The 13,957-nt window shown below is 33.5% G+C and overlaps 1 protein-coding gene across 1 annotated transcript in view; it reads right to left on the bottom strand.

Moving 5' to 3' along the window:
- The window catches only part of dnc (phosphodiesterase dunce), a 465,943-nt gene extending 461,966 nt beyond the window's left edge, over positions 1–3,977 (bottom strand). The window contains exon 1 of the mRNA XM_034968460.2: positions 3,819–3,977. The gene's annotated coding sequence lies outside the window, so the exon portion shown is untranslated. The remainder of the gene's footprint in view (positions 1–3,818) is intronic.
- Positions 3,978–13,957: the final 9,980 nt, after the last annotated feature.

Below are 13,957 nucleotides of genomic sequence, written 5' to 3'. Positions count from 1 at the left end.
GGTATCCCGTAGCGCTGCCAAGTCGATTTTTTTGATATTAACAATAAACCTCTACAGTTTTGCGGCTTGTTAAGAAAAGTGATCTGTTTTACTCTTGTGTATTACAGAACCCTATGTGCTGTGTCCAACTCGCACTTGGCCAGTTATTTTCTACATAGCAGTTCTTGATTTATCGTGCAAAACGTCGAAAAATACGACTGAAGTATGGGACCCTCTGTGCACAAGTCTGACCCACACTTGGCCAGTGTTTTCAAGCTTCTACAATCTGTGCTTTGACCTATTATTGACATGTCAATCAATGTAATTTCTCAAAATCCTCTCTACTGTAATAACTAATAAATAAAACTCACCAAGGTTAAGAGAAGGAAATGCTGTCTTTGCTAGTCTTTTACTGTGATGGTATAAAAAACGATCTTCAAAGTGGTGATTGCAAATTCGATAATTCGTATATATTTCATCATCAGTCTTGCTTTCTAAATCTTGTCCTACTATCTCTTTCCATTGTTGAAATCGTTTCAAAGAGGAGTGGCCAGGTTTTGGAAAGTGATGCAAAACATCTGAAAAAGTAGTAACATAAAATATGCAATATATTATTGTATTATCTATACTTATTGTACTTATTTACTTAATCTCTATAATATATATATAAAAATGAATCACTGAATGTGTTGCTAAGCGCAAATTTCGAGAACAGCTGAACCGATTTCGCTAATTCTTTTTTTATAATATTCCTTGAAGTACGAGGATGGTTTTTATGGAATTGCCCGAAATCGACTAGGCGGTAAGACGTTCGCTGGGGCAGCTAGTAAAATATAAAAAAACCATAGTCATTAAAGTTCAAAATAATATCTAATGTTGTACCTACGTACCTACACTTAATTACAAAACAAAAAATGTACAGAATTAGTAGTCAATAATCCTTACCAATATTATAAATGCAAAAGTATGTCAGGCTGTCTGTCTGCTAGCTTTTCACAGTCAATTTGTGTAACCGTTTATGATAAAAGTTAGAAGGTACAGAGAAGCTTGCATCCAGGTAAGGACATAGGCTACTTTTGCCTCGGAAAATCAAACAGTTCCCATGGGATTCTTTAAAACGCTAAACCAACGTAGACAAAGTGGCGGGCATCATCTATTTGGTGAAGAGATAGCTTGCATCGGAGACGGTTGTAGGCTACTTTTATCACGGAAAATTGGACTTCTCACGGGATTTCTAAAATGGTTTTTTGGATGATATCCACGTGGACGAAATCGCAGGAATTATTTAGTATCATGATAAAATACCTAATGTACTAATGGAGCATAGAGTTTGACTCGTTTAAGAGATTTGTGTTAGATTACAAGTGAGCTGATTTTAAACTTACCGAATTGCTCACATCCGAACACACATCGAGATCTCCGTGGCATTTTCCCTGCACAAATCTATCGACAGAAAATCTTTTCACAAAGCAAAAACAAGTCCGTAATCCGTAGCCGTGGTCAATCGTTCAGGCATGAATCGAGTCCGTAAATCAATCCTTAGGTAGTTATCGAGGTGGTTAAAGGAAACACAGAGTCCAGTAAACAAAGCAGGGTCAGATAAATTTATCAGAAATAGAAATATTTAGAACCGCACAAACAACAATACACGAAAACATGAAAAGTTTTGAACTTCAACGGTGACCAGGGTTGCCAGATATTTACCAATTGAATTCGCCCGTTTTTTTTTTTTTTTAATAGATATAGCGAGCAAGCGAGCAGGCGGGTCACCTGATGTTAAGTGATTACCGCCGCCCATGAACATTTGCAGCACCAGAGGAGCCGCCGATGCGTTGCCGGCCTTTAGGAATTTGTTTTAGGATTTTGCCTGCTGAGTAGCCTAAAATCGCCCGTTTCTATCTTCCAGGGGCCCTACCGCGGTTGTTTGACAGCTACAATGTTACGATCACAATCATCTCTGATTGGTTAATGCTCGCTCACTATTGGCTACAATGCATTGTTGCAACAAGGATTGCACAAATTCAGCCAATCAGAACAATTGAGATTGTAATAATGATTGATACCGGTTTTAGACAATCGCCCTACTGGTAGCCTAAATGGTTACTGGTAGCCAATCGGGATTTTTGGGCGCCGATTGGCCCGCCGAGGTAGCCTAAATGGCGGTAATTCGCCTAATCTGGCACCACTGACGGTGACTGTGGCTGTCCAAATGTTTGTAATTTAAAATTACAACAATGTGCCCGCCATCTATTTACGTCTTTTATTAACTGTTATCTATTTGTTTAGCCGTACTCGCGCTTAGATGGCACCACAAGCGAATTTCAATTTGCGATTTTTTAATGTTCTGGAGTTGCACCCCTATGATGCTAGCGGCATTACCCATTTGAATGGCGAAACTAATACTTTGTCCGAGGCTGCCAGCTCTCGGGTCCCCGGTAGAAAATTTTCTTGCCAGCTGGCATACTATCTCTCAACAAGAGAATTGACAAAACATATTAACATTATAATCAAATACAATTGATCATTTGACATATTATTTTTTAAGAGTTTTTTTTTTGAAAACTAGTAGGTTAGTATCACGACATGTTTGTTGGTGTAAACATGGCGTAACAGAGGGGATATTTTATGATACAGTAGATTTCTCGTTACCTATGATCTTTGGCTAATTTGGAATGCGCTATTTGATATACCCAGTTTACACAGATTTCACGTAAAATGATAAAGTTGCGAGATCTGCAAAAATGGCAAAAAAAAGTTTCCATTCAATGCGTATCTATTACTTACATTAGTGTAATTGTGATTTTCTAATATGCCTTTGCTCTTTGAATTCCATAGCGTGCTATTAGGTACTTTTTCGGGTTCTTACCTACTTGCCTATTATTTCCACCCTTCCTTTTATACTTATAAACCTACTATATATTTTGTAATTTAAACCCTTTGTCAAGCGACTGCTTGGCAGGGATTTCTCATTTAGCGATAAGACCGCCGATTTTATCTATCTATGTACTTTGTCTAGCTAATTTGTAAAATGATGTTCTAACTTCTATGTCTTGATGTAGTACAATAAACTTATTTTCATTTACTTATTTTATTTATGAATCAGTGTTATAAATGAAACAATGAATAAAACATAGTCTATCAGATAAATTAGTTAGGTATATTTATTGCTTGCTTCAGAATTTGAAACAGACAATATTATGACTCTACTCGAGAAGTGCAATGTATTACCTATTCACATTAGTTAATTATGGTTTGGTATGAATAATAATTAATTAATTAAATTGACAGCGTTTATGCTTAAAATCTTTTTATGATTTTTTAATATTTTTTTTTTACTTGAACAAAAGAACAGCACATTGTGAACAGGTTATAATAATGTAATATTATGTATTGACTTACTTATTTTAAACATGCTTAAAACTTAGAGGGCCTGTACATCTACAATCCCTATAGATTACACTGGTTTCCACGACCTGTGATAATATCATAAGTCACGCCGAGCTGATCTGTTGAAGAAGCATCGGCCAAACTGGTGATTTTGCACCACGAGTGGATTTAGGGTTTTAAGATCCTGTAGGAGTTTCTCTAGTTTCTTTCTTAGTGCGGTTTTATGTTATAGAAAGACCTACATGAACCAAGCTCCTAGATCTACCAGTTTAGGCTGTGCGTTGTTAGTGTTTAGAAGTTCACCGAAATATTATCCCAAGAAAACTTCCATAACTTTGTGATTAATGGAATTCTTACTACCATCATCGGGAATGAGGAATGGATACGACGCAGAGAGATTGTAAGTGTATGGGCCCTCTTTGCGGAAAGTTTAAATAGAAAAGTTCTCTTACCGTATTCTTGGTGAGAGAGTTGAGGGCTGCCTTCCCTCAGGGCATATTCGGCGTCGCCGGGCGCCGCCGCGCGCGCCCCGCACCAGGGCACGCAGCAACGGAACAACCCCCCACCCACCACCTTGGTGCCGTGCGCACACACACACACACACCACACGAACACACCCCCGCACAGACACTGCACTTAGAAAACACCATTCGTGTTCTCCATCACTTGCTCACATATAAATTGCTACGAGAAGTTCTACTTTGGCACTTTGTAAAGCGTAAGAAGTTTCCAAAAAAGTCTGGCTCAGTCTTAGAAGTTAGCGAAGATAATATACAGATATGTCAGTCCGTTCATAACTATATGTGTTTTAAGGAATAAGAAGAAAAGAAGAGGAGAGAAGAATTTTAGTCTGCTTTCACTCAAACTGAAATTAACAAATGAATAAATACAAGACACACAATGTTTTTCACCGTTTAGTAACTGGGCTATTTTTTCCCATAGTTAGCTGCTATACCTAATACAATAGTAACAATGCTCAATAGGTAGGTATTCTTTATACTTTTACTGTTGGAAGTTGGAACAAAAAGGCCGTGCTATCGATTCACTCGCTACTTCATAAAATATTTTACACAACATTAAGTACTTAATAATATAGTCACGACATACTTTTCATGAAAAAAAAATACCAGTACGTAGGTATATATTACTTACTGTGCGTGACCGTGAAATACAATAAGGACGAAAATGCTCTATATTTAAAAATTATTACCGCAATGTAAGGTACTAAAACCCATAAAAAGTTAGAATATTAATAAAGCTTTACAACTATTTATAATTTAGTAGCCATTAAAAACATAATTGATCCATACTTCAGCCGGCTACAAAGCTAAACCAATTTTGTTATAATTTTTGTCGACTGAAAAAATATACTCACTGAAAAAATTCAATTAACAGTTTACTAACATTGTTCTAACTACTAACTTCCACGTAATAACTAGTGTATTTGTATAGACCAAAGTGCATTATATTTGTGATGAAAAGATGATCTACAAGTATTTGTTGGCACACTCCCAATAATTAGACCTATAGATATTCCTCGCTGAATTATGTATTATATTTTATTAATGTCAGATATAAGCACTCTCTTCAGTGACGCGTATGATTTTATTATAAGGAATTTTAATATTCGAATTAAAATTATATTCAGATATAATATACGAGCTAATCCGTCCAGCTTCGCTCCAGGTTGAAATCATACTTATATATACATAATATAATATTACCTATACTACATCTGGGTAAAGTAGTTTTTTAATGGTGAAAGAATTATTAAAATCGATTCAGTAGTTTCAGAGTTTCTTGTTTACAAACATAAAAACAAATCTATACTAGCTTTTGGTCGTAACTTCGTCCACGTGATTCAGCTAAAGAACTTTCAGATTCGGGTATCTGTTCATTCGTTCCGGAGATGACCCATACTTACATACAAACCACGGATAACCAGATTTCTACTTCGTGATACAAACTCACAAATGTAGACCAACTTGTGGCTTGTAAGATCAAGACTCTACCACAATCGGAAATCAGATCCTATTAAGATGGCAAGAAAACCATTAACCATATTATTATTACCCTAAATTGTGCCTACGTATAAGTCATTATCTTATAAATATAAGCATAACCTGACATACAACGTAAAAATAAATCCGCTGAACCTGTCTATGATGTAGACCCCTATTAGGAAAGGGTTTTCAGAAAATTCACCCGAGCGAAGCCGGAGCGCATCGGCTAGTATCTACCAGAAATATTGGCAGCTGTACAAAGCCAAAATAAAAAATTTATTCAAATAATACAACTTTGCCTTTATTTTGAAACTGAAATCAAATATATTTTACTCGACGATAGGAGTATATGGTGTTTGCGTTTGACGAAGCCCTGTTTGTTTTTCTCGTATTTTTGTTGGCATTGATAGATATTTTCTCTTTGTGTCGATAATAAGGAAAAATAAAAACAACCCGTGTATTATTATTTATTTAGCTCGCGTCAACTACAGTACCTTGCCATTTTCCCAATATTCCAAATACTTAATAATGTGAAGTTATTGAATCTTTTCATCAAAATGTAGTTAGCAAGCATGTCTTACAAAGACATCCTATAACGAAAGAAAGTAAGGTTGTAAAATTCTATATTCATTAAACTTATTCAAGATATAAAATAGTACGTACCTAGATATAAAACAAGTTGTAAAAATATATTGAAAATATTTATATAAAAAGCTTATTAAATCATTGTGACACAAACGAAGAAAAACTAGTCTGAAAAACTACTCGTATGAAAAAACTCAATATTATTAAAAATAATATAAAGCCACCTCATTTCACGTTCCAGATCCTCCAGAAATAAATGTCAACCGGGCCTATGACGCAGATATGAGTAGCTTTTATTAAATGAACAATTTTGGACGAGCGAGGATTAATTGAAAATAGTTTTGGAATAGTCTACTTCAGCTCTTTTTGTTGGTTTACTAAAATTCTATTTGTGAATGAAATTTCATTATTAAATATTTAATAACTAGGTTGTCTCTTTACAAAGACAATTTACTTTGTACCTATATGTATACTATATAGTCCAGTAAATAGATCGTTTAACCTCGCACAAAATTTCCGATCCAATTTTTTTTTTTTTTAGGTTAAGAGTCACTTACTGACCATAAAATCACAAAATGCTGACAGATCCAGGTGGAGCTTCGATCGCAATCTTGAGTCTTTGGCTGATATCATTTTGAGATTTTATGGTCAGTAAGTGACCCTTAACCTAAAAAAAAAAAAATTGCATCGGAAATTTAGTGCGAGGTTGACCAAAAAAACGTTTATTTACTGGCCTAATAATATAATTCCGCAGTTTGAAGAATAATATACCTACTGTGAGTACCTAAGTACTAGAGTTCGTACGTAGATTTTAATAATTAATTTTGATTAGTAAGTATTCGATAAAAAGTAATTTTCTTAATTTGATAAAATCGCTAAAATAAAATTAATGTAAAGTCGACAGGTGTTAATTTATTATTAGCTTGTTAATTTTGTGCTTATCATAAAAGGCGAGTCTAATTTATTAGTTCTCTACAAGCCTAGGTAGGTACATAGAGTCACTGCATTAGTATAATTTCCAAAAGAACAAACAAAATGAAGTTTTTCGAGTCCTAGATATTAATTGTATGTGGAATATTTAGTTCCCAATAATTGCGTTTATCCACTAAAAGCGACACGATTATTTGTAGTCATTAAAAAGATAAACTGATGTTTACGATTTTCCGATTCGTTAATGTTTAAAGAAACAAAGAAATAGAAACATAAACGTCCCATTTAATACGTTTTCAAATAAAAATACTGGTTCATTATATTGTAATTACGCGTACCGATTGTTCGGTTAATATATTTCTTTTAGTTTAAGCGAGCGGACTGGCAGACGGTTTACATGAAAGAATGTGAAGAATGATAATTTTTAGTTACACTTTAAATAAATATATTCTAATAAAAGTATCATCATCATCATCATCAGCATCATCAACCGATAGACGTCTACTGCAGCTGGACATAGGTCTCTTGTAGGGACTTCCACACACCACGGTCTTGCGCCTCCTGAATCCAGCAGCTCCCTGCGACTCGTTTTTCATACAAGATACATGGGCGTAGATTTAACTCGCAGCTCGCTTGCGGGACAGCAATTGCTTTTATACATGGTACCTGTAAAATTATTGATGAAAGCTGTTGAAACTAATGTAATTGTGTCGTTTTTATTTAATTTTATCACAGTTTTAGGCCATCTTGCTTGGAAATGAGTTTAGATTTATATGCAATGGGCCAAAAACCCCAGGATAAAAAAGAAAAAAGAATTTTGATCAAAAGCGTTATGCAGTTTTGGTCACCACTCGCATAACGCAGCTGGTATAAATGTCTATCACAATCAAGCAGAGCAATGAAACTAGTCGATAGAGTCATCATACATCTCTCCAAGCATTCAGCGGTACCACCAGGATTAAGCTATCTACTCTACGTCCAGATACCAGGTTGTAAGTTATTGATCAGAAGTAAAATTAGACATGTATATTATTAAGACGTTCTCACTACCCTTCCGAGTGTTGTAAACGACTGATAGATTGGAATGAAATTAATTAGGACTATGATTAAAGCTGTGAATGTTTTAGTCAATTAATTATTCAACGTTGAGATTTAGAAACTGATATGTTCATTATTCGAATCGTTAGCAACTCAGACTGAAAGTCGTCGAAAGATTCTAAAAATACGAGATTATGAAGACCAAGAATAATAAAAACTGTATCAGAGACAAACTACATTATAAAGTTCTTTCCACGTATAATGTACGTCATGAAAACATTATTTTTAGGGTTCCGTGCCTCAAAAGCAAAAAAGGAACCCTTACAGGATCACTTCGTTGTCTGTCTGTCTATCTGTCGTGTCTGTCAAGAAACCTATAGGGTACTTTCCGTTGATAATGAAATTTGTCAGGGCACACGTAAGGGGAAAAATCCGGAAACCCCGAATTTGTGGTTACATCACTAAAAAAATATCAAAAAGGTTTTCATGAACAAATGCTTGGTTATTATTTCAACGTTCAAAGTCAGATTACTATACCAAGTGGGGTATCATATGAAAGGGCTTTACTTATACATTCTAAAACAGATTTTCATCTATTTTTATCCATAATAGTTTTTGATTTATCGTACGAAATGTCGAAAAAATACGACTAGTACGGAACCCTCGGTGGGCGAGTCTGACTCGCACTTGGCCGCTTTTTTTTAAAGATTACTCGTTACTTTTTAGTTTCTTGTGGATCGTAAAGTTGCTGAAATACATATAATACTTACTTATCATTTCTATAATTGTAATAATTTTAATGTCGTAGAGAAAATATGAATTTTCTGTTTATTTTATGCCAACGTAAATTATATTTTTGCATCCCAAACATGATAATTTTCAGATTAATGTTTCATCATTTCATAATGATGACATAAATGCGGATGTGCGCGGCGTCCCCCCGCCTCATACCCCTATTGCTATCTCAACCTGTCGCGGACTGTACGAATATGTCAACATGTCGCGGACTGTACGAATCTGCAATTACTTTTGGAATTTTTATGATAAAGTTAACAACATAATAGTAGTTTATGTTACTGGTGATGCAATATTGATAATAAAAGGAAAAATATTTAAAGTTACCTTTTGACATAATCTATAATTAATTGTAATAATTGAGCAGATATAGGTATTATTTTATTTTAAAGATATATAACTTTTTATGTTTTTAAAAGCGTACCTAGTAGTTCGTAGCTCAGGTAAGAACATAGTACTTACCGTACTACCTAGGTATTTCTTTAAAGACGTAGTTTTCACGAACCATTGTACCTAGCTATTTGGTACTATTCACACTCGATTTACCTCAACAAATTTCAGCCAAATCGTCTGTGGCGCTCCTATTTTATTTTACTTTATTATAATATTATTATTTACGGAAAAATATTACGAGTAGGTACATTGTATGTCGCTATACGTCTTAGTAGTTAGTACCTTGTACCTACTGTTATTTTCATTTCAAAATGGAAGTACTTTTGGTGAATAATAAGTCCTACTTAATACCTATATTCTTACTAATAATTTAATAGGTCCAGAAAATTAGAAGCAATTGGCTGTGACAGTGTCTCTGTCTGTCTGAGTGATCTTTTATTGCTTCCATTTTTTTCGGACGTATAGGACCTCCATAACCATTTTAGGTATAGTATAGGATCCCGCTATAGAATGACCTTCACCGAACTGGTTAATGGATGAAACGTATTTTATATTCAATTTAATATGTCAATAAATATGTTGCATATAGGATAATTAATTAATAATAAAAAAATTTTTTTTTTAATCATTTCACAAATTCCATACCAATCGAAAGTATGAAGCCCATAGAATATGCAAACGTTAGGTTAATGAAGTAATGTTTATTTTCATTTAACTTTTATTCATTAACGCGGTGCAAGTTACTAGTATCGATTTACCTGGTTATACCTGCCTACCCGGGAAAAAAAATAACGTTTGCATATTCTATGGGCTTCTACTTTCGATTGGTATGGAATTTGTCAATTAAAAAACCGGTGAAATTATTTAAAAAAAAAAAAAATATTATTAATTACTCATAATATACTGGACTGAAATTTTTTAGGCAACCCATATTCAATATATTTATTGACATATTAAATTGAATATAAAATACGTTTCATCCATTAACCAGCTCGGTGAAGGTCGTTCTATAGCGGGATCTTAGACCAGTATAGTTATTAAAAATGGCAAAGTGTATTTGTTTATTGGTTTTTCCTTCAATCACGTTGCAACGTGTCAAGCAAATCATAGAGGTGATTTTTTGCATCGGTATAGTTAAAGACTTGGAGAGTGACATTGGCTTCTTTTTATCCCGGAAAATTTCCTGTAGGATTTTTAAAAACTTAAATCAAGATTCAGATAGTACCTAATTAATCTAAACATATTAAAGGAGAAGGTGACTGACTGACTGATCTATTAACGCACAGCTCAAACTACTGGACGGATCGGGCTGAGCTATTATGACGTAGGCATCCGCTAAGAAAGGATTTTTGAAAGTTCAACCCCTAAGAGGGTGAAATAGGGGTTTGAAAATTGTGAAGTTTATAGTGATAAATAAATCTAGAGAGTCTATGATTAGTGATAAATAAATGTATCCAGCCACACATTATTTGCTGGATCGTCGCGGTCGAAAAGCGTTGACATTATCACAGTCGACCTTCATGTCATATTGTGTACAATAGGTGATAGAAATATACAATAATGCCATTTTATTTGCGAGAGCCATGTTTGGAGTGATGATCGAGGCATACAATCAATTACTTCTCATTGCGTGGTCGCTAGTTCAATTGGTAGTCATTTTTGTTCCATCATCGCTAACTGCCTAATGGTATGGACGTGTTCTCAATCTATGAACAACTGACGTCAGATGCTCACCGCTATTCTGATCTGTAATTTGTGTATATGTATGCAATTTCATAAAGACTATTGTTGCATGCTGCGAACTGGTATACTTTAAATAAATACTAAGCATAATAATTTGAAGATTAAGTAGTAAACTATCGAGAATGTTTACTTAATGATTACAACAACTGGTAATTTATATTTCACTGAGACTGCAAAATTATTTTAGATTTCTCTAGACTGTACATTTAGCAGCAGAAAAAATACCTAAACGACTAAGAACGTTGTCACATAAGTTATTTTTGATGTGAAAATAACCGACTTAGCCAACTTAACATTCTGACGTCATACCGACATGACCCAAAAACCCTTTCAGTAACATTAAATGTTATAGGTCCCTGCAAACATACAAATACATCTACATTTCCTTTAGAAGACGGTTTATTTTGTTACTTTTCAGGAGAAAGAAAGTTATCAACACTAAGAAGGAAGTTTAAGATCTCGTGAAATCAATTGATCTCAAATGCTTAGATACTTAAAAAGTGTTACTAAAAGCTAAAATGACGATCGCCATACAGAGAAAAGAAGGTTGCATTTTTTGGGCTTCTTCAAAGAGGATCCCTGTACGAGGTGCTAAAATTGATTCAGGAGGGCAAGAGATCCGGAAAAAGATTACCTAGAAGACAGAGGAGGATGTGGATAGATGATATAAAGTAATAGGCCCCGCACAATCATTTTTGAAAGTAGCGCCCGATGGTGATGATGATAATTTTAAGCAATGAGATTATACTAAACCTTGTTACATGTTTTTTCATGAAGTTATTTATAATATGAATCATGTAAAGAATGATAATAAAATGCAAATGTAACTTATTTGGGGCACATAAACTAGAGTTCTATGATTTCGTACTTAGAGTCAAGTGAAATACGAATGTGCTTGTTTCAACCACAACCAAGCGGTCCGACCTAAATAAATAAGAAAAGGATTATTCCCGAATAAGAAAGCATTCTATCGTAGCCTTACACTTCGATATTGTGAGAAAGAAATCCAATGGTTGGCAGAAGTCGGGAAAACATTATGAGGTTTTATGTTTATCTCCGGGTAATATCGTATTTCTGCTGTAAAATAAAACCAGCCAAGTATCAATCAAGTGTTTAATGAGTTTTTCTTACTGTGTCATGATTATCCGAAAGATAACGTTACAAAAGAACAAAAGAAAATAATCAAAAGCACAGATTCATTATTGAGTTTCCTTATCAAATAACAAGTAAATTATTTTAGTTAACACGATCCTGATATTTTTATTATTATTTATTTTCCAGTAAAGAAGACTGATTTCGAGAAAATGGTACAATATTTTGGCAAAATTTTCATGAAAACAAATCCTAAAATATAATGTTGCTCTTATCATAATAATAATATTATTATCTGCACCTCATGAAGATACTTATTGAGTTCGGATCTAAGTAAACGACGGATTTATAGGAAAATAGTTAGGTAAATTACATTAAATTATTAAATTGTGAATGTTTTGGCTTTACGGGGAAGTTGTACCTACGAGTACATGCTTTAATTGGGTAACGTAAAATATTACTATACCTTGTATTTTCACATTTAGCTCGTTTAGCAAGTTTTAGTTAGGGAACTTGGTGGGTAAATATGTAGGTAATTTCTAGCTAGATTAGTTGTAGTTTGTGAATATTTAATTTTATATGTACCTATTTTTATTTAATATTAGGTAAGTAAATGCAAATGTAAGTATTGTAACTATTGTGTGTTTGTGATTAATTACTTTAGAATAATTATAACTTTTAATAGGGTATTTTACACATTTTTGAATAGTGTCTTAATTTGATCCTAAAGTGATAATAAACCAAAAAAAAAAAATTATTAGATTGATAAGTGCAATAAAAATGCATTTAAATTTTTCATGTCAAATTTCGTCGCGAAAACGCTACCCGCCATCTTTTTACGTTCATGAGCTGTCATAACGTCACACGAATTGGTAAGAAATGGTGTTTTATTAGTGAAATATATTATATCAATTTCAATCCATGTGACGTCACAGTCGAAATTTACATGGCGTACAATATATTCGTAATAAATATACATATATTTTATATTGATTTATGGCTTTGAATAATAAGTAATAACGCTTATTAGTCTAACAACAGTTTCCTGTAGCAAGCTAAACAATCAATATTGTATACGCTGACGTAACAATATTATTATTCTTGGTTCAATGTTAATTTACCGTTAATAGTAAGTATACAATAAACATACATCAATATTGACCGATCATATGAACATATCAGCGTAGGATTATATTTGTAAGTTAATCATTCATTTCGAATAAATGAAATATATTTTAATCATTTACAAAAAGTAAGAGGCTTTAAGTTATAGCTACTCACTCGTATGTTTTTGCTTTTATAGTTACTAAATTTAATTCAATGATTAAAACCAGACTATTTTTAGAAGTGTGTAAAATATTGTTAATTAGTATGAGACTAAAATTTTTATTTTTGCAATAGGACATAGGTACTATCATTAAAATTGTGAAAATGTACCTCATTGTTTTAGATATCTGTTACTGAAATAATATCCAGCAGCAGATAACATATAAATGTTAATGTTTACAAACAATCAACAAGTTGTGCATAGGTATAAATATTCGTAAAAAATTGCAAATGTTGTGTAGGTACGTATAAAGTTCGCCTTTTTAGCAAAATGGCATAATATATTAACCGTTATGCAGCTCTATGCAGCAAAAAGCGTGGCTAGAACGTGTTCAATAAAACCTTGACATATTTTAAAAGTGCATAATTTTATATATTATATAGATTTTATATACTCATCACACCCAACCTCACGCTGAGTGTAGTACTAATGAATGTTTTTACCGCGTGATTATCAGATTAAGCTGTTATCTCGTATGTCGTAACTATGATCGCGTCGTGCGAAATAATTCATAATGCCTCCATAAACCTAAACAAACTTAACCCATTAGTGAACCGATAGCACGTTTACGATACGATCACTCACAAATATATGAACGTATCCTTCAAAAGATGTGATGAACTCTGAAAATATAATATCACAGAGTTCTTCAAACATGAAACAATGCTCCGATGGCACACTGCAC

This window comes from Maniola hyperantus, chromosome 5 (genome assembly GCF_902806685.2).
Source record: "Maniola hyperantus chromosome 5, iAphHyp1.2, whole genome shotgun sequence".
Lineage (NCBI taxonomy): Eukaryota > Metazoa > Arthropoda > Insecta > Lepidoptera > Nymphalidae > Maniola > Maniola hyperantus.
This window is presented reverse-complemented; position numbering and strand designations above follow the sequence as displayed.